General features: G+C 28.3%; 1 protein-coding gene and 1 long non-coding RNA gene across 2 annotated transcripts in view; both read right to left on the minus strand.

Annotated features, from left to right (window-relative positions):
* Window positions 1–22336, minus strand: part of LOC127283606 (max dimerization protein 1-like) — a 457228-nt gene that overhangs the window by 149537 nt on the left and 285355 nt on the right. The gene's annotated exons all lie outside the window — the stretch shown is intronic.
* LOC127283615 (uncharacterized) lies at window positions 3834–4631 on the minus strand. Its single transcript, XR_007843377.1, has 2 exons — window positions 4328–4631; window positions 3834–3999 (listed from the first exon to the last, which is right to left on the minus strand). It is a non-coding gene; the product is annotated as an uncharacterized LOC127283615 (long non-coding RNA).

Genomic DNA, 22336 nt, shown 5'->3' on the forward strand with positions numbered 1-22336 from the left:
TCGAATTGATTCAGTTTCCAAACAATTCGTTTGTGATTTTCAACCAGATGCAGAGTACTTGATTCTCTTCATTGATCGCAATCAGATTGTTGAAATTCCTTCAGAGCGAGACCATCGAATCTAGAGAGAAGAGAGCTTGTGTCGACGATGATCATTACACCCATTTCTCTCTCTCTCTCTATCTATCTCTTTTTGAGCGTCGGGGTCCGTTCTCGAAATGCAATTCTATATATATGTTCGACTAAAAGCACCCTGTGATCCCCATGTGGCAGTAAAGTATTCCACGCAATATCGCCAATTACGACTGATTGGACAAACGAATCGCGATTCAACTGCTTTGCTTCATTGAACTCGCTTCATTCAAACCATTCTATCTTTCATCTTATAATCCGGAAAAAAAGTTATAAATTACTCTACTATATAGAAACATGCGGTTCTCTTGTTATTTTTCATAAATATATTTTACGCGCACTAAAATCTCTGCAAAAAAAAAAAATTTTTAACCAAAAAAAAAAAAGTGAGGCTGAAGTCCGCAACGTTTTCAAAAACGAAAAATTATTTTTTCAAGTCAATTTATCTTTAATTTTGATTTACACAAACTTTTAAGAAATTAATACTTTTATACAAACCCCCAAATAATTTTAATTTTAAACCAAAGTAATACATATTGTCTAAGTATTTTTTCGTATTTATTTTAAAAACGTTGCACCGACTTCAGTATGATAAAACAAAGAGAATTTAACCCGTGTAGAAATTTTCCCAATTTGTTCTTGTTTCATTCCTTTTTCTATATAGCAGTATTATTATAGGAAAATAGGGGCAAAAAAATTGATTGGGCCCTAGTATTTTATGTGTGATACTGGAATTTTTTTTTATCAGATATTGAAAAAAAATATATTTCTCATTCGGAAAATAATAAATAATTTCTTAGCTACAAATGAGGAGGGTCAATAAGGCATGTTTTCTTTCCCTTGAAATTTTTGAATTGAAATTTATTTTCCGTCAAAGGAAAATAATTTTTTTTAATGATTACAGGAGTGCGATTCTATAACTTGACATCACCTTCACTTTCACTTTACTTTCACTTCCTTTTCACTACATTTTGAGTCGATTTTAACTTCACTTCACTGTCACTTCCCTTTTACTCGATGTTTACTTCAACTTCACTACACTCTATTTTCACTCCATTTTGAGTCGATTATAACTTCACCTTCACTACACTTTCACTTCACTTCATTTTCAATCGATTTTCATATTAGATTCACTCCATTTTTGAGTCGATTTTAGCTTCACTTTTACTTTACTGTCACTTCTTTTTTACTCGATGTTCACTTCACCTTCACTACACATTCACTCCATTTTTAATTAATTTTCACTACACTTTCACTCCATTTTCACCCAATTTTGTAAATTAAAAAAAAAATGAAATGAAAGTTAAGTGAAAGTGATGTGAAAAAAGAGTGAAAGTAAAGTAAAAATCAAGCGAAAATAAAAGTGAAGTGAAATGAAAATGCAGTGAAAATAAAGTAAGTGAAATAAAATAAAGTGAAAGTAAAGAGAACGTGAAGTGATGAATATCGAGTTAAAATCGTGTAAAAGTGAAATGAAAGTGAAGTGAACATCATGTGAAAGTGAAGTGTAGGTCGTGTAAAAGTGAAGTGAAAATGGAGTAAACATCATTTGAAAGTGTAGGGAAAATGAAGTGGAAGTGAAGATCGTGAGAAAGTGAAGTGAAGGTGAAGTGAACATTTTGTGAAAGTGAAAATGAAGTGAAAGTGAAGTGAACATGGTGTGAAAGTGAAGTGAAGGTGAAGTGAACATTTTGTGAAAGTGAAGTGTAGGTCGTGTGAAAGTGAAGTGAAAGTGAAGTGAACATCGTGTGAAAATAAAAAAATTGTTTCAACTTTTTTCATTTTTAAATAAACTAGTATTGCAATAAATAATATAAATGATTAATTTTTTCTTTAACACAAATAGACCATTCCATCACAAATGCAACATAAAACAAAAAAATTAACTTATTTATCTTTTTTTTTGACTATGCACCGAGCAAGTTGTCAAAGACAAATATTTTCTCTGTAACTTCCCCTTCCCCAACTTTTCTCCACTTCGATATAAAATAAATACCATATGATTTCGGAATAAAAAAAAAATTCATGATTGTAGAGATTGAAATTTGTGAGTGCCAGTGTGATGCGTGAAAGGTGAAAAGAGAATCCATACACGGAAATAAGAGAAACAAAGTTTCCGTTTATAAGGGAAAAATAGAATTGTCCTTTTTCAAGAATACAATTTTTTTTTTTTTTTCTGTGAATGAGCCTCGGTGAACCGTCGACATTTTCAGTCTGGCCAATATAGCGACGAGATGTAACAAAGTTTTGTCGGCTATTTTCGTATAGTTGGGCGTAGCTCGTCGCATGAATATCCAGTAGGGTCGAAGGGGAGGAGGAAGGGGGAACGCTTGTTTCTCGATTACGCGCTCTAATTCGTATTCGATCCTCACGAATTTCCCGGGGGATAGAACCAGAAAGCCCGGGCAGCACTTGGTCGTTTATGGGCTCGGTACCATGTACCAACTATATAGGAACAATAAATATATATGAAGCATTTTGCCCTTGAAAAAAAAATACTAATTCAAGTCGATTATATAAAAAGTTTTCAGCGTTTGTATATATATATATATATATATATCACCTATCGTCTATATATCGAAAATCCTGGAAAATCCTAAAGCTTTTCTTGTTTCCTCTCCGAACAATCCAATATTTATATATGTATGTATTACATACACAGACGACACAAGTATATAACAAGTTTCCAAGCCATCAATTTTTGTCAAGCAATCATTTTTACACGTATATTGACGAAATATCAAAAATCGTTTTCAGCTCTTTCGTATTTGGAAAAATACATTTTTTTCCCCTCTCTTTGTCTCTCTTACATTTTTTGAAAAATGATTTGAATCAATGGAGTTTTGATTTCGATTGAAATTCTACTTTGCTTTCAATTTTAGTAAAAAAAATTTTTTTTTTTTAATCAAATATTCGAAATTTTAATAACTATTTTTTTGTTATATTGCAAAAAAAGGACTATTTTCCTATTTTCAATATTTTTTTTTGGAATACAGTTTTTTTTTTTTTTTGACTTATTTTACGTCGATGAAATTCAGGATTGAAAAAAAAATTTTTATACTCGAAAAATAATGACTAACTTTTTTTGTAATAAATTTTTCTTTAAAAAATTATTGATTAATAAAATTTTGCAAATAATTTTTTTGGAGAAAAACTTATAATAATTTTCCTAGAAAAATTATTTTTTTTTGCAATATTACAGAAGAAGAACTTTTTTCCAATTTTCAATAATTTTTTTTTATTTTACCTTTATTTTAAGTCAGTGAAGTTCATTATTGGAAAAAAAATATTTTTTACTCGAAAAATAATATCTAATTCTTTTTCCTAATAAACTTCAATTTAAAAGTTTTAGTGAAAAATAATTTAAAAAATAGTTGTAATTTTCAGTCAGTTTTACTAATAATACTAAAGTTGCTATTTAATTAAGTAATATTTTTTTAAAAAATTTTTATTGATAAATGACTAAAAATTAGTAAAATTTTTCATTAATTTTAAGTAAAATATTATTTCATTTAGTAATATTTTTTTACTAAAGTTTTAGTCAAAAATGACAAAAAATTAGTAAAATTTTTATTTAATTTCTAAAACAATTATTATTTTTGAATTTAGTAATATTTTTTTTTAATTTTAAGGGGGGAACACCAGTTGTAACTCAAAAAATAATGCTTTTTTCAAGAATATTTTCCAAAAGAACAATGAATCTTTTTAAAGAATACTATTTATTAGTTAAAAGTACATGTAAAAAGCTGTAATTTAAAAGAAAAAAAAAATTTTTTTAACAAAAACTTTTGGAGATATGAGCCATTGAAGTGGCGTCTTAAGAAAAAAGGCGAATTGCGGTGACCAGCATTCTGCAAGTATACTTCGTCTGAAATACAAAAATGAAATTGATTTACATTTATTATAAGATTATCTAGTTCGTGATCGAAGGATTTAAAAAAAAAAAAAAATTTGACAAAATGGCGACCTGTCAAAGTCAAAAGTATGATTTTCGTTAAAAAAATACGGTCGATTTTCAGCTATATAAAAAAAAGTTTTGCATAAAAAAAAAAATCCTTCGATCACGAACTAGACTTATATGTGTAAATGAAGCACACTAAATTTTAAATAAATCGGTTTAATGGTATTCGAGTAATCGTGGTCACCGACTTGGAAAATGTCATTTTGAGAAAAACGCATTCAAAGTTTCAACTTACTTTTTTTTGTTCAGAAGAAATTTTGTTTCCAAGTTACAAAGAGTCATCGATTCTTGGACCATATAATAACTCTTCCGCAGTGGTTGCCGTTTCTAAATCATAGGAAAAGGCCATCTGTCGTTAGGGTCAGTTATGGCTGGCCACCTTGTATGAAGCCACGGGACGCGCCGATGCAGTGTTCTGTATATCTCATTTATTTTTCACCGGATCAACTTTGAAATTTACAGACACATTTCTAAATATGTGTACTTTAAGAAAATGCACAAAAAAAAAAATTGATTTTTCGAAAGTTACAACTGGTGTTCCCCCCTTAAGTGAAAAATGACTAAAAATTAGTGGAAACTTTTACAAATTTTTAATAAAATATTACTATTTGATTTAGTTAAAAAAAAATTTCACTAAAGTTTTAGTGAAAAATGACAAAAAAATAAGTAGAAACTTCCACTAACTTTTAATACAATAGTAATATTTGATTTAGTAAAATTTTTTGACCAAATTTTTAGTAAAAAATGACTAAAATTACCTCTCTAAATCCAAATTACTAAAAATTTTAACTAATTTGAATTAGTAACTCACTTTTTGCTTTTGCATTAGTTACATTTTACTAATTAATAGTTGTCGACACGTGAAAGTCTTTAAAAATTATTTAATAGAATTCTCTTTACGTGTGAAGAGGATAAATGGTTAGTAGAATAAAAAAAACAATAAAACAAGAAAACACTTCAATAATTTATAAGTCTATCAATGTTTATTTAGAAAATGTCACTCCACAGTTTATTTTCTTTATTAACAATATAATTATATAATATAAAATTTAATGCGAAAATACCGCTATACGTCGTTTAGTTCTAAAATCATTCTGATTTAAATTTGTCAGTTTAGCCACACCTTCCGAGTAGTGGGAAAACCCTTCTACCTTTTAAATTTCCCTTTCTTATTAATCGCGCAGCGACATACTGCCAGCCTTGAATGATTACATTCAATCATAAAATATTAATTATCAATAGGAAGCGGAGCTAGTTTTTTAACAGCGCGCATATATTCTCCCGAGGATGTTTTAATTTTAACCACTCTTACAATATTATCCTCTCCCGGAAATACCTCAATTATTCGACCTAAGACCCAACGCAACGGGGGTAAATTATCATCCCTTACTGTCACTAATCTCCCTACCTTGATATCCTCGCTTTGGCCATTGTACCATTTATTTTTAATATTAATTTCATTTAGATACTCATTGTACCAACGTTTCCATAAATTATTTTTTATTTTCTGTACATGTTGCCACGAGGATAATCGGTTTACATTAATATCAGTATAGTCTACAGTAGGAATACTTTGCAATGATTTTCCGATAAGAAAATGTCCCGGAGTAAGCACCCGAAGATCGTTTGGATCCGTTGACATAGGTGTAAGCGGGCGCGAATTAAGTATCGCTTCGATTTCACACAGTAACGTAGTCATTTCCTCATATGCCAACAATGATTCACCCATCACTCTCCGCAGATGATGCTTCAGGGACTTCACAGCTGCTTCCCACAATCCACCAAAATGTGGCGATCGCGCAGGAATAAAATGCCATTCTATTTTTCGGTTAGCCAATGTTCTTTGAATTTTTTTGTTATGATCATTGGAATTAAGCAAACTGTGAAGCTCCTTTAGCTCGTTGCTTGCTCCTATGAAATTTGATGCATTATCCGAATATAATGCCTTTACTTGTCCGCGCCTACTAAAAAATCGCCGTAAAGAACCAATAAATGCATCAGTAGTCAGATCGCTTACAAGCTCTATATGTACAGCCTTGGTTGACAAACAAACAAATACAGCTACATACACCTTTATTTTTTGTTTATTTCGCAATCGTTTCTCCTTTATATAAAAATGACCACAATAGTCAACACCAGTATGTTCGAACGGATAACTGCCTGTAACTCTCGCTTTCGGATAATTACCCATTGTATACTGTATGTCTCGCGGATTCGCTCTGCAACATTTTACACAGGAATGTATAATCTTTTTTACTACGGAACGACCATCGACAATCCAAAAATTTTCGCGAATTGCATATAAGGTGGCATTAATACCAGCGTGTTTCAATTCATTGTGAGTGTCACGTACGAGGAGATTGGTTACTGGGTGATTTTTAGGAATTAGAATCGGATGTTTGATTCCATTTTCGACATCGGCATTTTCAAGTCTTCCTCCTGCTCGTAGAAGTCCCTCTCTGATTATAGGTGTTAATCGAAGAATTTTCGAAACGTTAGGAATTATTTTTTGTTTAGACAAGGCATCAATTTCTTTGGAAAATTCTTCCTTCTGAATTTGTTGAAAAATCCTATTCAAAGAAACTTGCATCTCCTCCGAAGTTAATTCACCCGAATTGACTGAACGTTTTCGAACCCTATCAGCAAATCTGCAACAGTACGCAACAATCCGAGTCAATCGCGTCAACGACGAATATCGATTCCACAGCTCGAATTGATCACTCGAAACAAGTTTCGCATTCAGAATGGACAGTTTTGGTTCCGCAGGTATCTTAAAACTGTCAATTCCTATTGAGTGATCAGGCCAGTCTGATTCATTCAATTTGAGCCACGTAGGTCCATGTTTCCATAATTCATTTACGAGAAAATCCTTTGGTAGCTGTCCTCGAGATATAAAATCTGCAGGATTTTCCTTGGTAGATACATGTCTCCAGTCAGATGGATTGGTAGAATTTTGGATTTCCGTGACTCTATTTGCTTCAAAGGTTTCTAATTTATATGGTGGCGTATTTATCCAGTTCAATGTGATCATGGAATCAGACCAGAAATATATTTTCTCGAAATTTATTTTCAGCGCAATTTTAATTGCTTCATACAATTTAACGAGAAGTTTCGCAGCACATAATTCCAATCTTGGTAAGGAAATGACCTTGACAGGAGCCACCCTTGATTTTGAACATAGTAAAATAGATTGATGTCCATGATCATTGGAAGTACGGAGATATAAACAGGCACCATATGCTTTTTGACTTGCGTCAGCAAAACCATGCAGCTGGCACTCCTTTGCCTCTGGAACCCTGACTGATCTTGGAATGCTCCATTCAGACAAAAGTGATAATTGCTCCCGATGAGTCTGCCACAATGTTAGTGATTCTACGGGAAGAGGATCATCCCATCCTACATTCATCTTCCAGAGAAGCTGCATTTGTATCTTTGCTAAAATCACGATCGGAGAAATGAGTCCAAGAGGATCATACAGTTGCGCTACCTGAGATAATATCTTTCTCTTGGTAATATTCTCAAATGATTCTAATTTGGTCTCGAAATTGAATCTTAGTGAATCCTCCGAAGAATTCCATCTCAATCCTAAAGTTTTTGATATTGGATCTCGACCCAAAATTTGATCCAATTTTTTAGAGCCTTCTTCAACATCATTGATCAACTCTGAGTGATTTGAATTCCATTGACATAAATTTAATCCGGCCTTTTTAGTCAGTTTAATGAGATCCATTTGGAGTTGTTTAGTTTCTTCGAAAGTGTCCCTACCAGTAGCCAGATCGTCTACATAAAAATCTTCCTCCAGGACCGCAGCTGCTATTGGAAATGAGTCTCTCTCATCTTCTGCCAGTTTCTTCAAACATCGAGTAGCTAAAAATGGTGCTGCAGCAGTACCATATGTTACTGTGTTAAGCTGATAAGTTTCCAAAGGATCGTTCTTGTTATATCTCCACAGTATTTTTTGGTATCGTCTATCACCAGGATGAATGATGAACTGCCTATACATCTTCTCGATGTCCGCAGTGAGAACAAATTGATGCTGTCTGAATCTCAAAACCAAATCAAAGATGCCACTCTGAATTGTTGGTCCAACCATCATTGCCTCGTTCAAAGACACTCCAGATTTTGATTGAGCTGAAGCATCAAAGACGACTCTCAATTTTGTGGTAAGGCTTGACTCCTTCAAGACACAATGATGAGGAATATAATATCCAACTTCAGGATCCACTGATGAAATGAGTTCCATATGATTCAAATCTTCATATGTTCTCATAAATCGATGATAATCTTCCTTCAGTTTTGGATTTCGCTCCAATTTTCTTTCCAGGATAAAAAATCGCTTTTTTGCTGCTTCATAAGATGATCCCAAAAGATTCAGCTTATCATTGAAAGGTAAGCGAACTTGGTATTGACCCGATGATAACCTCTCTATATTGGAAGTAAAATGCTCCTCGCACGCCTCCTCTTCAGCTGACAAGAATCGCCTTTCAGAAAATTCCTCCAATTTCCAAAAATTCTCCAGTTGAATGCTTAATGGATCTCTTATTAAATTGCTGGAGAACCGGTAGCGACTCGCCTGATCATTGATCCTTCCAGAGACGATCCATCCCAACCTTGTACTCTGCAATGATGTCCCAGGTGTGGAGAGGGGAACTCTGTTCACATGCAGCAAATCGTAGAAAAGCTCGGCTCCAATCAACATGTCGATTCCTGATGGTTTGTCAAATTCGGGATCAGCTAAATTCAATGTTTTAGGAATTTTAAGGATATCTTTATTCAATGGCATGATAGGAACATTTCCGGTTATCTGAGGTAACACAAGGAAATCAAGCTTGGCTGAAAAGGAAGAATTTCGTGATTGGAATGTCGCAACGACCCACTCAGAACTATTTACCTCTTTATTATTAACAACTTCTATCGTAGCGTTAAACTTTGATTTCTTTAATTTAAGACGATCAACTAAGTCTCGAGTTATTATATTCGGTTGTGAACCGCTGTCCAAAAGAACTCTACACACATGTTTTCCCTCACAACTGTCAAGAACATCAACTACAGCTGTTGATAAAATTACTTCGGAAGAGTCCTTTATGTGACAATTCTTTACTTGAACCGAATCATTTTTCTTATCATTTGAATCCAAACTAGATTGCACAATTGAATCAGAATGCATCGCGGTATGATGTCTACGATTACAAATAGAACAATTTCTCGATTTACATTCTCCGATCATATGACCACGCCTTAAACAATTAAAACAAAGCCCCTTTTTCTTTACTATTTCTGTTTTCTGTTCATGAGGTAGTTTTACGAAATCTTCACAACTCTGAATAAAATGATTTTCATTACAATGATAACAGTGTATATTTCCCTGTGTTGTTACTAATGTTCTTCCCAAAATTTTCCTATCATTATTCGCTTGAGATTTAGAGACCTGAGTTACAATTTGTTTACCATGATTATTACTATTATTATTATTTATACCAAGATGTAAACTTTCTAAAATTTGACATTTCTCCCTTAAAAATTCAATAAATGAATCAAAACTAGGCACATTTATACCCTTCACCGAACGTTCCCATTCTCTCCGTGATTCTTTATCTAATTTTGCAGAAATTAAACAAATTAAAGGGACGTCCCACGATTCCGTTGGTTGACCGAGTACTTTTAATGCTCTCACATGTTTAAGTGTCGTGTCTAGCAAATCACGCAAGCAAGGAGCTGATTCTTTAATTACTGATTGTAAATCAATCAAAGCTTGCATATGATTAACAACTATTATGCGTTTATTATTATATCTATCCTCTAATAATTTCCAAGCTATACCGTAATTTGCTTCTGACGTTTCTATATTTTCTATTACTCGAGCAGCATTTCCTTTTAAGTACGACCTCAAATAACGTAATTTTTGTACATTGGGAATAGATTCATCGTTATGAATGATAGCAGTAAACGAATCGCGAAAGCCCAACCACTCTTCGTACCCTCCGGAGAAAATGGGAAGGTCTAGCTTGGGTAGTGGGAAACGTGATCGGATAGTTGACGCCTCATTATCATTTATAGTCGCACGGGAGGTGGCAAGTTCTCGTAAATGCTGTATTTCGGACTCGTGCTGTACACGAATCCTCGTCTCTAATTCAAAAATGCGCAAACGCTGTCGTTCCACCTCCTCCTGATTAACATTGTCATTATTATACATAGTAACTGTTTGATTGGAACACTCATTAATTAATTTCATAGCTAAACTTGTATAAACAAAATAATTATCTTCAAATTCTGAACGTTCTATTTCTCGACTAGGTGTAGGAGCAAGCAACTCTATGGTCTTTTGAGCTTGATCATATTGAGACCACGTTTCTTCGATTTTTCCTAACCGTATTTTTAATGCATTAGGATCAATATTCTCGCGCGGTTCATCTTTCAATTTTTCTAAAAATGTTTTAAATTTTGTCAAACGCGATTTACAATTCGTTCGATCTTGTCTCGCATGATCAAGCTGTGTAACCGACATGATAAACACTCACAATACAATCAATCACTATTATTATAATTATAAGAAAATTTAACAAAACAATAGATATAAATACGCTTACTTTACTGACGAATTACAAATTGATGACCTTTGATGAAAGCTGCTATTGTTTGTCAGTTATTGTTGCTGAATTTGAAGATTGTTGATTGCCGTTGGAATCTCGTAATCGTAGTTGAAAATTTTCCAAAGTTGACACCAAAGTAGAATAATTCTCAATCTCAATAATGAGATGGGACCAAAATTAACAAATTTGATGATAAATCAAACTTTTGAAACCTCTGAAGATAAGTGAGACACCAACGACACCATAATTAATGATAAAATTTCAAATATTCGTTATATTTTGAGAATGATATGTACAGCGGCTTGTACAATATTCTAGTTTTTCAGCACCAAACCCTATAATTCACTTCACGATAAACTTGATAATTATCAAACCTTAGCAACACAGTTCAATACACTTAAAATAGTACAAAATATCCAACTCGAAGGACCATTTCGACACGTGAAAGTCTTTAAAAATTATTTAATAGAATTCTCTTTACGTGTGAAGAGGATAAATGGTTAGTAGAATAAAAAAAACAATAAAACAAGAAAACACTTCAATAATTTATAAGTCTATCAATGTTTATTTAGAAAATGTCACTCCACAGTTTATTTTCTTTATTAACAATATAATTATATAATATAAAATTTAATGCGAAAATACCGCTATACGTCGTTTAGTTCTAAAATCATTCTGATTTAAATTTGTCAGTTTAGCCACACCTTCCGAGTAGTGGGAAAACCCTTCTACCTTTTAAATTTCCCTTTCTTATTAATCGCGCAGCGACAATAGTAAAAAAAAAAAGAATTTTTTAATTTTTACTAATTAAAATTTAGAGAGTAGCAGATTTTTTACTAATATTAGAATTTTTGACTAATTTTTTAGTAAAATATTACTCTTTCGATTTAGAAATATTAGTAGAAACTTTAATTATAATTTTTACTAATAATAATACTAATATAACTATTTTAATTTATTAAAACAGTTTTTTAACTAAAGTTTTAGTGTAAAATTTCTAAAAATTAGTAAAAATTGTAATTAAATAACCCCGTTCATTTCAAATAAATAAAAAATTCCACTAATTTTTTAGTAAAATATTGTTACTTGATTTAGTAATTTTTTTTACTAAAGTTTTTGTGAAAAATGACCAAAAAAAAAAGTAGTAAAAATTTTCCCTAATCAGTTGGGGAAAACTGAAAAAAATTAAATTACCTTTTTTTTAAAAAAAAAGTACTCTAAATCTGAATTAGTAGAAATGTTTATTAATGTAAATTAGTGACTCACTTTTTGTTTTAGAATTAGTAAAATTTTACTAATTGTTAGTAAAAGTTACTAATAATTAGTAAAATTTCACTAATTGAAAAGCAAAAAGTGAGTCAATAATTCAAATTAGTAAACTTTTTTACTATTTCAGATTTAGAAAGTAGAAGAGTACATTTTTTTTCTTTTCTTGTCGGAAAATACGATATTATTTAATAAATTTTTGATATAAATAGAAGAAAAATAAAATGTCGAGAATCTGGGTTTAAGGAAACATAAAAACATTGACTTGTTTGAAAGGAAAAGTATAAATCCTGAGCAATCAGGAGAAAAATGAAGATCCATTTTTCCATGGGGATCATTTCCTTATTGTCTCTCTCTCTCTCTCTTTCTCTCTCTTAGTACAAATGAGATCGAAACAGCAAAAGAAAAAAAAAGAGAAAAAAAAGAGAAAAAAAGGGGAAAAAGAGGTAAAAGCCCATTTTTATCTCGATTCCAAGTTCTCCTGTCGTTATTTTTCAAGTAAACTGTAAGAGCGAGAGAGAGAAGCAAAATTCACGGATTGGAGAGGCTGGACTTTTGCTTATCGCACCCGATAACTCGTCGGTGGCATTGCGATTTCGCGAATGGCGAAAATCAATGCAGCAAAGGCATATCTCTCTTTCTCTCTCTCTTTCTCTTTCTACCGTTTCTGATCTCACTTTTAGAGTTCTGAAAATTGCCGTTTCGACTACGTACCAAGTGACTTATGATAAGTGCTCCTACATACAATCCACCGGGTTTCTCGAAGGTAGTGCGATCATCAATTTTAACCGTATTTTTTTGCTTCTTTTTCCTCTCTCCCTCTCTCTCTCTTTTTTTCACTTCTCTTTTATTTTGTAAGACGCTCATCATTGTTAGAAAGGACGGCGCGATACGAATCGTGAGATAGCAATCGGACCGCAAAATACAAACGCGAGCCACATTATCTCAAGAGTTAAAGGGGCCAACAACATATATAAAATACAGAAAAAGACTTAGGTTACTTTCGCTTTGTGTTCAATTAAACAACATTTTGTTACAAGTATTAACTTACTGTTAAGGAGCGAGTTTCTGAATTTTGCTTTTAATTGGCAGTAGGAAGTGATAAACGATATTAAATGGCCTATACAATGAAAACAAGAGAGAAATTCAGTAAAAACTTTAAAAAAAAAATATATATATATATAATAACGAAATCGTAACTCTTCAAAAACATTCTTAGTAAACTGCAATAAAGGAACATTTTCCAGTCAACTGCAATAATAAACTTTCTTCGCAACGTTCAATATTGTTTCCTTTCTTATTAACACTTGATTTCCTGTTTTGTTTCTATCTTTTTTTTTTTTTTTTTTTTTTTTTTGCAAAAGAGAAAACTTTGAAGTTTTAGACAGTAAAATGAAAATATCCCATCAATGGGATAGACAGTAAAATAAAAAGTTAGTTCAACTTTTATGTACATTCTTATTTTTAAGTGGAAATGGAAATAATTTTAATTTTAGTTAAAAAAAAATAATTAAAAAATTCTTCATTGAAAAGTGTGAATAATTTTATTTTTTGAGTAGAAAAGTGCATTTGAATAATTAAAAATTTCAGATTAAGAAAATTTTAGAAAAAAAAAATTTATATACAATTTTAGATTATATTTTGTTTATTAATTTTAGAAATTTTTAATTTTTATTCCAGTGGAAATTTTTAATTATTACTCAAATTGTGTGAAAATAAAATTGTTTACTTTCTAAATTTGAATTAGTATGTTCGTTCACTAATTTAAATTTGTAAAAATTTTCAATAAAATATTACTATTTGATTTAGTAATATTTTTTTGCTAAAGTTTTAGTCAAAAATTACTACAAATTTAGTAAACATTTCCACTCAATTTTTGGTAAAATATTATTATTTGATTTAGAAATATTTTTTTTGACAGTTTTAATAAAAAATTATTAAAAAGTAGTAGAGACTTACACTAATTTTTACTAATAATACTGATATAACTATTTTGATTGATTAAAACATTTTTTTTACTATAGTTTTAGTGTAAAATGACTAAAATTTAGTAAAAAATTTTTTATTAATTTTTAGTAAAATGTTACTATTTGATTTTTGAAAATATATTTTTTACTAAAGTTTTAGTGCAAAAGTGACTAAAAATTAATAAAAATTTTAACTAGTTTTTACTAATAATACTAAAATTACTATTTTAATGTTAATGTTTTTTTACTAATTTTTTAGTGGAAACTGAGTAAAAATTAGTAGAAATTTTTACTAACTTTTAGTAAAGTAGTACTATTTGATTTAGTAATTTATTTTTTACTAAAGTTTTAGTAAAAAATAATTAAAAAATAGTTTGAAACATTTAGTAATTTTAACTAATAGTACTAAAATTACTATTTAATTTAATAATGTTTTTGTAATAAATTTTTATTGAAAAATGACTAAAAATTAGTAAAAATTTTCATTCATTTAAATAAAAATTAATTAAAAAAAATATTATTATTTGATTTAGTTTGTCAAAGTTTTAGTCAAAGGTGACTAAAATTTGTTATACATTTTCACTAATTTTTACTAATAATACTAATATTACTGTCTGATTTAGTAATATTTTTTTTGTTTACTAAAGTTTTAGTAAAAAATAATTAAAAAATAGTTGCAACTTTCAGTAATTTTTACTTATAATAATAAAAGTACTATTTAATTTAGTAATAAATTTTTAATAAATTTTTAGTAAATTTTTAATAAAAAATGACTAAAAATTAATAAAAATGCTAACTATTTTTTACTAATAATACTAACATTATTAGAAGTTGTAGAAATTTGAACTAATTTTCAGTAAAATATTTCTATTTAATGTAGTAATATTTTTTTTTATAAAATTTTTAGTGAAAAGTGACTAAAATTATTATTACTTAATTATTATTACTCTCTAAATTTGAATTACTTAAATTTTTATAACTAATTGGAAATAGTGACAGACTTTTTGCTTTTGCATTAGTTAAATTTTACTAACTAATAGTAAAATAAATGCTTTTCTTTTTTTTTATTTTTTACTAATTAGAATTTAGAGATATTTAGTAAATATTTGTTGAATTATTTTTTTCGTAAGTTTTAGTAAAAAATTATTAATAAGTACTAGAAATTTTCACCAACTTTTAGTAAAGTAGTACTACTTGGTTTAATAATTTCTTTTTACTAAAATTTAAAAATAAAAAGTATTTAAAAAAATAAAAAAAATTAAAATTAATAAATTAATTAATTAATTAAAATTATTTAAATTTTTTAGTGAAAATTAAAAAATAAATAGAAATTGTCACTAATTTAATTAATTAAATTAATTTTGAAAGAATATTAAATAAAAAAAACAAATAAAAATTTTATACCTACTTATAAATAAAAGTTTTTCTTTTAATTAAAATATTATTATTTACAGAAAAGAAAATATCTTTTAATATAGATATATATAGAATGTTATGAAAATGGCAATATAATGATTGGTCGATAGCAGCTTCCGGTATATATAAAATTCAATGGAAATTGTAATTTAAGAGAATAAACCTTCGTTGGTCTTTTAAAACAATGTTGCTATTTTCATGACCTTAATTGATAAAATTATTTCCAGCTTAGTTTATTGTACCGCAAAATTTAAAGCACCTTTTGTTTTCATATAATAAAAGCGATCAATTTATTTATTATCCTAACAAGTCAACTAGATATTTTCTCCTTATTTTATATGCACATAAATTTAAAAATTAAAATAAATAATCATTTTATTCATTTATATTGTACGAGAAAAATATAAGTCATTAAATTTTTTTTTCCCAAATTCTGAAAAAGGAATTATTTATACTTTTTCATTTAATTGGTCGTTTCAATATTTATTTCAATAAATTTCAATAAATATTTTTAAAAATAAAAAATTTTCAATTTTGCCAAAATATTACAAATTTCCATCTTTTATATCTTGAATAAAAAAAAGGGATATTGAGAAAAAAAAATATTTGCCAAATATTTTGAGAAATATAAAAAGAGACAAAGAAATAGTAAACTTTACAAAAGTTACAGTATATATCACTTTTTTTATGTTTGTTGATTGAAGTGTGATTCACATGAAAAAAAAAAAAAAAAAAAAAAAAAATTGTAAAGGTCTGTTTGACAATTTTTCGGGAGAACGGTTTTAATCTCTTGACATTTTTGTTGCTTCTCGTCCTTTTGAAATTGCTCTTGCTTCAAAAAAAGGGGAAAAAATCATCCCTTTGAAAATATTATTATACAAAAAATACAACTTCTATTTTTTTTTTATTTTTAATTAAAAACATTTTTTGCATTGAACTATTTTACTCTACGATTTTTTTTTCATACATGATTTATCATTTTTTGAAAACGCAAAAGATTTCGTATTTTGATTATAGTGTACAAAAAGAAAAAAAAAAAAAATGAAATGAAAAAAAGAGTGAATCGTATTTTTTTTCAAACGAAGCGTGAAACTTTTTGCAACTCTGAAACATTTTTACGATAAACGAAACAAATTGCCATTGAAACCTTCGACATGAGCTATTTCCTTTCGCGTGTATGAAAAACAAAATACAATTCATGAATTCTACTCGAGAATATATTTATGTATAGGAAAGTATATATTCGTTTTCAGTGTTCCTACATCAATTTTAACATTCACCTTTTTTTTTTTTTTTTTTTTTTTGTTACCGTCTGCGTCTTTTTAAGAGGTCTTGTAAATTTTTATGTCTTTTGTGATTTATTTAATATCAAAAAATGACGTTTTTCTATTTTTTTTTTTGCTTTAAAAAAACGACATTTTTTTTACTTTTTACTAATTTTGAGTAAGCGGAGGTTCAATAACTGAAGGAACTTCTAAACTAAAGAATTCAATACGGAAAGAATTTTTAAAAATTGATCAAACAGAGATGTACGAATAATGACTAAAATTAAGTTAGAATTTTTATTTAATAGAATTTCATTATGGATAGAATTTTCATTTAGCCGAATTTATATTTGTTCCAATTATTTTTTAACAGAATTTACATTAAGCCGATTTTCTATTTTATTCATTTTTATTTAACCATAAATATAATTTTAAAAAAACAATAAATTAAATAGTGAAAATGTTTTTATGTTGTTTTCATAATGTTTTTTTTTTATTATTAAACATTTTATATAACCGCGCTTTTTTCGACCTATAAGAGAGTTGTCGTAGGGGAAGCGCAGTTGCGTTTAGATAGGGTCATTGACAATTCTGCAACCGTGGCTATTATGGTACAAAAATTGCAATTTTTTTTTTAACCAAAATTCTAATCTTTGTAGAAAAATGTTTTAAACTATTTATTCATGTTGTGAACATCCTTCTAAAGATTTTCTCTAAGTTTTATTAGAAAAAAAATGTTTTATCTGAATTATATAAACTCAAAGTTTGTATATCATTAAAGCTTCGCATTTTGGGCTATTATGGTACAAAATTTGTGTTTTGTTCATAAAATGGAAAATTTTTAACTACATATTGTGTAAATAATTTTTAAAAAGTTGCTGAAAAATTATTATTATTATAGGAATTTTATTATAATTACTGAATTTTTTTTAGGTTATGTATGATAATTTAAAAAAAAATTTCAAATTAACTTAGGCAATAACTTAATAAGGTCCATTATTGTTTTTTAAGATATTTTAAATCAAACAGTTTTTAAATTAACTTGAAAACCATGTAAAATTATAATAATGTTACTTTTTTTAGGTTATGTTATTTGTAAAATTATTGACTTATTTTCAATTTTCTGATACAAAAATTAGTCATTTGTGTATAAAAACGATGTACAGGAGTTTTTTTTTTCACTTATTATGAAATTAATTTTCGTATAATAATTATTTTTAATATTGTACCAGAATAGCCTCTATAAATGCTGGATTTTCAGTTTTAGACACTTTTCTCCTAAAATATTTAATAAAAAATTAGCCCATCGAGTATATATTGTCATAACTAAATTTTGAATATGTATCATAAATATTTTTGACACTAACTTTCGTGAATTTTATTATTGGTAGGTATAGATTTCCTAAAAATTTTCCAATTTTCAAAAAAATTTTTTCAAATTTTTAAAACCGAATTTACTAATAATATACAGTTACTTTATTGCCAAATTGTCACACTACAATTACAGCTATAGTTGTGAAATTTTAATATTTCGAAATGAATATTTTACAAAATATAAAATTTTTTAATAAATTAATAATTTTAATAAATAAATTATTTTTAATTAATTAATTGTTATTTAAATAATTTAAAATTCATAAATATTATTATAAAATAATTATTACTTGATAAAATTTTTTTTCATGGAAATTTAATTTTATTATATAGTTTTATTTGGTGTTAAAAATGACTTTTTATTTTTAGGTTATGTCATAAAACCATGGCAAGACCGAGTTGCTCTAAGGAATGTCATACTTGTGGACAAACTGGCAAGGGCCTTTCCACTGCCTTGATATGTAGTTTTCTAGGTTATATTGCAAACATGGCATAAAACCAAGTAACTGTCGTTTAATCTGGGAAATGCCGGACTTGTGAAAAAACTGGCAAGGGCCATGAGAGAGCCTTACTTAAAGTAGAACTTAGTAGGGAAATTTCTGCACGGGTGTCCTAAAAAATTTAAAAGACCCCTTAAAGAATCATTCTCGGCAGTGTCACGCGACGAAATGAATTTACTCAAGGAACTCTAATTCTGATTTTCAACTCTTCATGTTCATCAGTGACCTGGCACGTCAACACTAATAAAGTTAGGGTCTTACGTGGCGAAACAGCCGTAAGGATGAGTCGCGTTAAAGTTTGTTCTTCGACTTTCTTCCGGCTGAGTCAGCAAGCGAGATTGCTGTTACCCGACCTTAGAAAGAGAAAGGGGAAAAGAGTGAGAGAGAGAGAGAGAGAGAGAGAACGCGTTAAACCGAAGAAGCAGCAGCCATTTCGGAAACCCCTTGAATCCGCAACCGAAGTTCATGGTAACTCTCCGCTTGAGTTGAAAGGGATTCTTATCGTTGTTAGCATTATACAATATACAACGGCCAGAATTCTCCCTCATGGCCTTTAACCGCACAAAATCGATCTGCCCTATGTTCTCATTACAGATTGACATTTATGTTACATAAACCCGTTACGTCATTCACAAAAGCCAATTCAAAATGAGATTTTAATCAGCTCTCTGTCTCTCAAAATGAAAAACAATTTTCAATTTCGTTTTTTTAAAAAGTAATTCAGTTAAAATGAAAAATGTTTTTTTTTTTTAATAATTAGAAACAATAAAAATTATTCAAATTGGTAAGCATAAATTTTCCCCACATTTTAGACATGTCGTATTAAAAATTATTATTAAATTTTTATTTAGCACATTCACAGAAAATTAAAAGGCATTAAAATAAGCTGCAACGCTTCTTATTTTAATCCAATTTTGCTTATTTTAATATCAAAATGGATTAAAATAAGCAAAATTGGATTAAAATAAGAAGCGTTGCAGCTTATTTTAATGCCTTTTAATTTTCTGTGTTGTGTAGACGATGTTTAATAAAACAATAATTTATTAAAAGTTTCTTGAGAATACAAAAAAAAAAAAAAAAAAAAAAAAAATTGAAGCACAATAAAAAGATAAAAATCTTATATTTTAAGAAAGAAAAGAATAAGTTTTATAAACTTCTATACTTGAGTTGCAACGCATTATATCGATATTGTCTTACCTTAAAATGCGTCGAAGTTAAGAAAAAGCTTTTTTAAATTAGGTATAAAGCTGAAGCTGGTCTAAATGCTTTTATATTGCTTTTATATTGAAAAAGAAAAAATAATATAGAATTAATTTCTAATTTTTTTTTTTTATTTATTGAAATAATAATATTAATTAGAAATTAAGAAAATAATTAGTTTTTTAAAAATTAAATTTATTTTTAAATATAATTTTCAAAATATACCTAATAAATGTAAATAAATAAATAAAATTAATTCTTATTTTTTTTTAATTTTCTATATAAAAACGAATTTTCATGATAAATTTAGAATAATTATGTGTGACTGATTCGTTACTTTTATACTACTGATTCATTTGAAAAAGAAAAAAAAAATTTTCTTTTACTACTGATATAAAAAAAATTTTTACAAGAACTTTAAAAATATTATTGAAAAATGATTTTTGACTACAGTTTTTACTGAAATTGTAAGAAAAATTAAAAAAGAGAAAGAGGGAAAAGAGAGAGATGTCTGACTATAACTGGCTTTTACTACTGTGAAACTGGCATTACAAAAATTTAGAGAAGTCGCGAGTCTGACTAAAACTGTTTTTCACTACTAAAAATAAAATTACGACAATTTAACAAGTTTACCTCCCTAAAAATAGTTTTCTCTATAAAAAAATTTTGCAAAAATTATAATTTTCTAAATATAAAAATTGTAAATAGCAAAATTCTAAAAAATTTATTATCAATTTTATATTTCTCTTTTTCCTATAATTTCCTATCCAAAATAGTGACAAAAAAAATATATTTTCGATTTTTTAATTACGATTTATACTCTTAAGGGTATAGGAAAAATATATAATTTCTTTTTTCCATCATTTTTGATGGAAAAAAGAAATTATATATTATTTTATTTAAGAGAGAAAACTTTCTAATTAAGTACAAGTAATTTTCATTTCCAATTTCCGCAAGCATAAACCTTTGTCAAAGACTCCTGTAGCAAGGTAAACAACCTCTTTTATATATATAAAAGTTACAAATCAAAAAAAAAAGAACCAATAAAAAAAAAATCTAATTAACTTCTACTCCCCCAAATTGCATCGCAACTATAAAATATAAACACCTGACTAACGTCTTTTCATCATGACAAAACATCTGCTTTAAAAAAAAAGACTAATAGTCCGAGGATGAAAAGGCTTTTTCAAAAGTAAACTGCCAACGAAAGAAAATTAATCTTTTCGTTCGATTTCAGTGCAAAACGGCTTTTGTATATCGAATTCGATGAAATGCTTTCAAGTCATATATATATATATATATATATATATATATATATATTAAATTATCGTTGATGCAAAAAATTATCTTTGTTCGAAAGAAATTTTTTATTCACAGAAAAAAAGGCTGGAGAAATATTGTTGCGGGTAATTTTAACCAATGCTAATTCACATAGACGGTGGCGCTCTCAACTAGGTTAAAATTTGTTGCAGTTAATTTTTATATCGATTCTTTGATGTAATGGAATAATTTCTTTCATTCAAAAAAAAATTTCTTTCAAACTAAGAAGCTTTTTTTTGTTTGAAAGAAAATTTTATTTTGTAATGAAAGAAAACAAGTCAAAGAAAATTAAATTCATACTCAATTTGAGAACAATTTTTTCAATGTGGTAAATTTTAACTCTAAATTCAGACCAAACAAGAAAAACATAGCAAATTCTCTTTCACATTCGTGTTTTTGTGAATTTTTTGAGTTTATCTCAAAATTTTGAGCCAATCTGACAATTTTGACTACGAATTATTATTTTATTTTTAATAATTAAATTAAAATTAAAAAATGGTCATCAAAGTATTAGTGAAACCATTTCTTCCAAAAAAGAGTTTCTCTCAAATCCAATAAATAGGAGAGTCATCGAACAGAAAAAAATTTCGACAAGAAAAAAAATTTTCGATCACTGCTTATATACCATTCTAATGGCACCTCAACTGCGAGAAATAGTTATGATGTTCGCCCTCCCTGTGGCGTTGAGCGAACTAAAGTCCAGAGCTGAGCCATCAGCGCAACGCGGGAACATTTGAAAAATTTGATTTTATTAGATATTTTATTTTAAATATGACAAATAATTAACTTAATAAATATTTAATGTCATAAATAATTATTAATAATATAATGTCATAATTAATAATTCGTTAATTATAAAATAAAATATCTAATAAAATCAAATTTTTCAAATGTTCCCGCGCTGCGCTGATGGCTCAGCTCGGGACTTTAGTTCGCTCAACGCCACAGGGAGGGCGAACATCATAACTGTTTCTCGCAGTTGAGGTGCCATTAGAATGGTATATAAGCAGTGATCGAAAATTCTTTTTCATGTCGAAATTTTTTTCTGTTCGATGACTCTTCTATTTATTGGATTTGAGATAAACTCTTTTTTCGAAGAAATGGTTTCACTAATACTTTTATGACCATTTTTTATTTTAATTTAATTATTAAAAATAAAATAATAATAATAACTATTAAAAAATAAATTTTTTTAAAATTATTATTAAAATTTTTAATATTGGCTAATTATTGGTTGCCAATAATTTGCCAATGATGGTTGCCAATCATTGGCATCGGCGTGGACAGCCCATGACTTTACCAATTTAATGGTCCTTTATTAGGTGCCAATGGTATTTTCATTGGCT

The sequence above is a fragment of the Leptopilina boulardi genome, unplaced genomic scaffold, assembly GCF_019393585.1.
Source record: "Leptopilina boulardi isolate dan_hultmark-lab unplaced genomic scaffold, ZJU_Lbou_2.1 LbouV2_310, whole genome shotgun sequence".
In the NCBI taxonomy this organism is placed as follows: Eukaryota; Metazoa; Arthropoda; class Insecta; order Hymenoptera; family Figitidae; genus Leptopilina; species Leptopilina boulardi.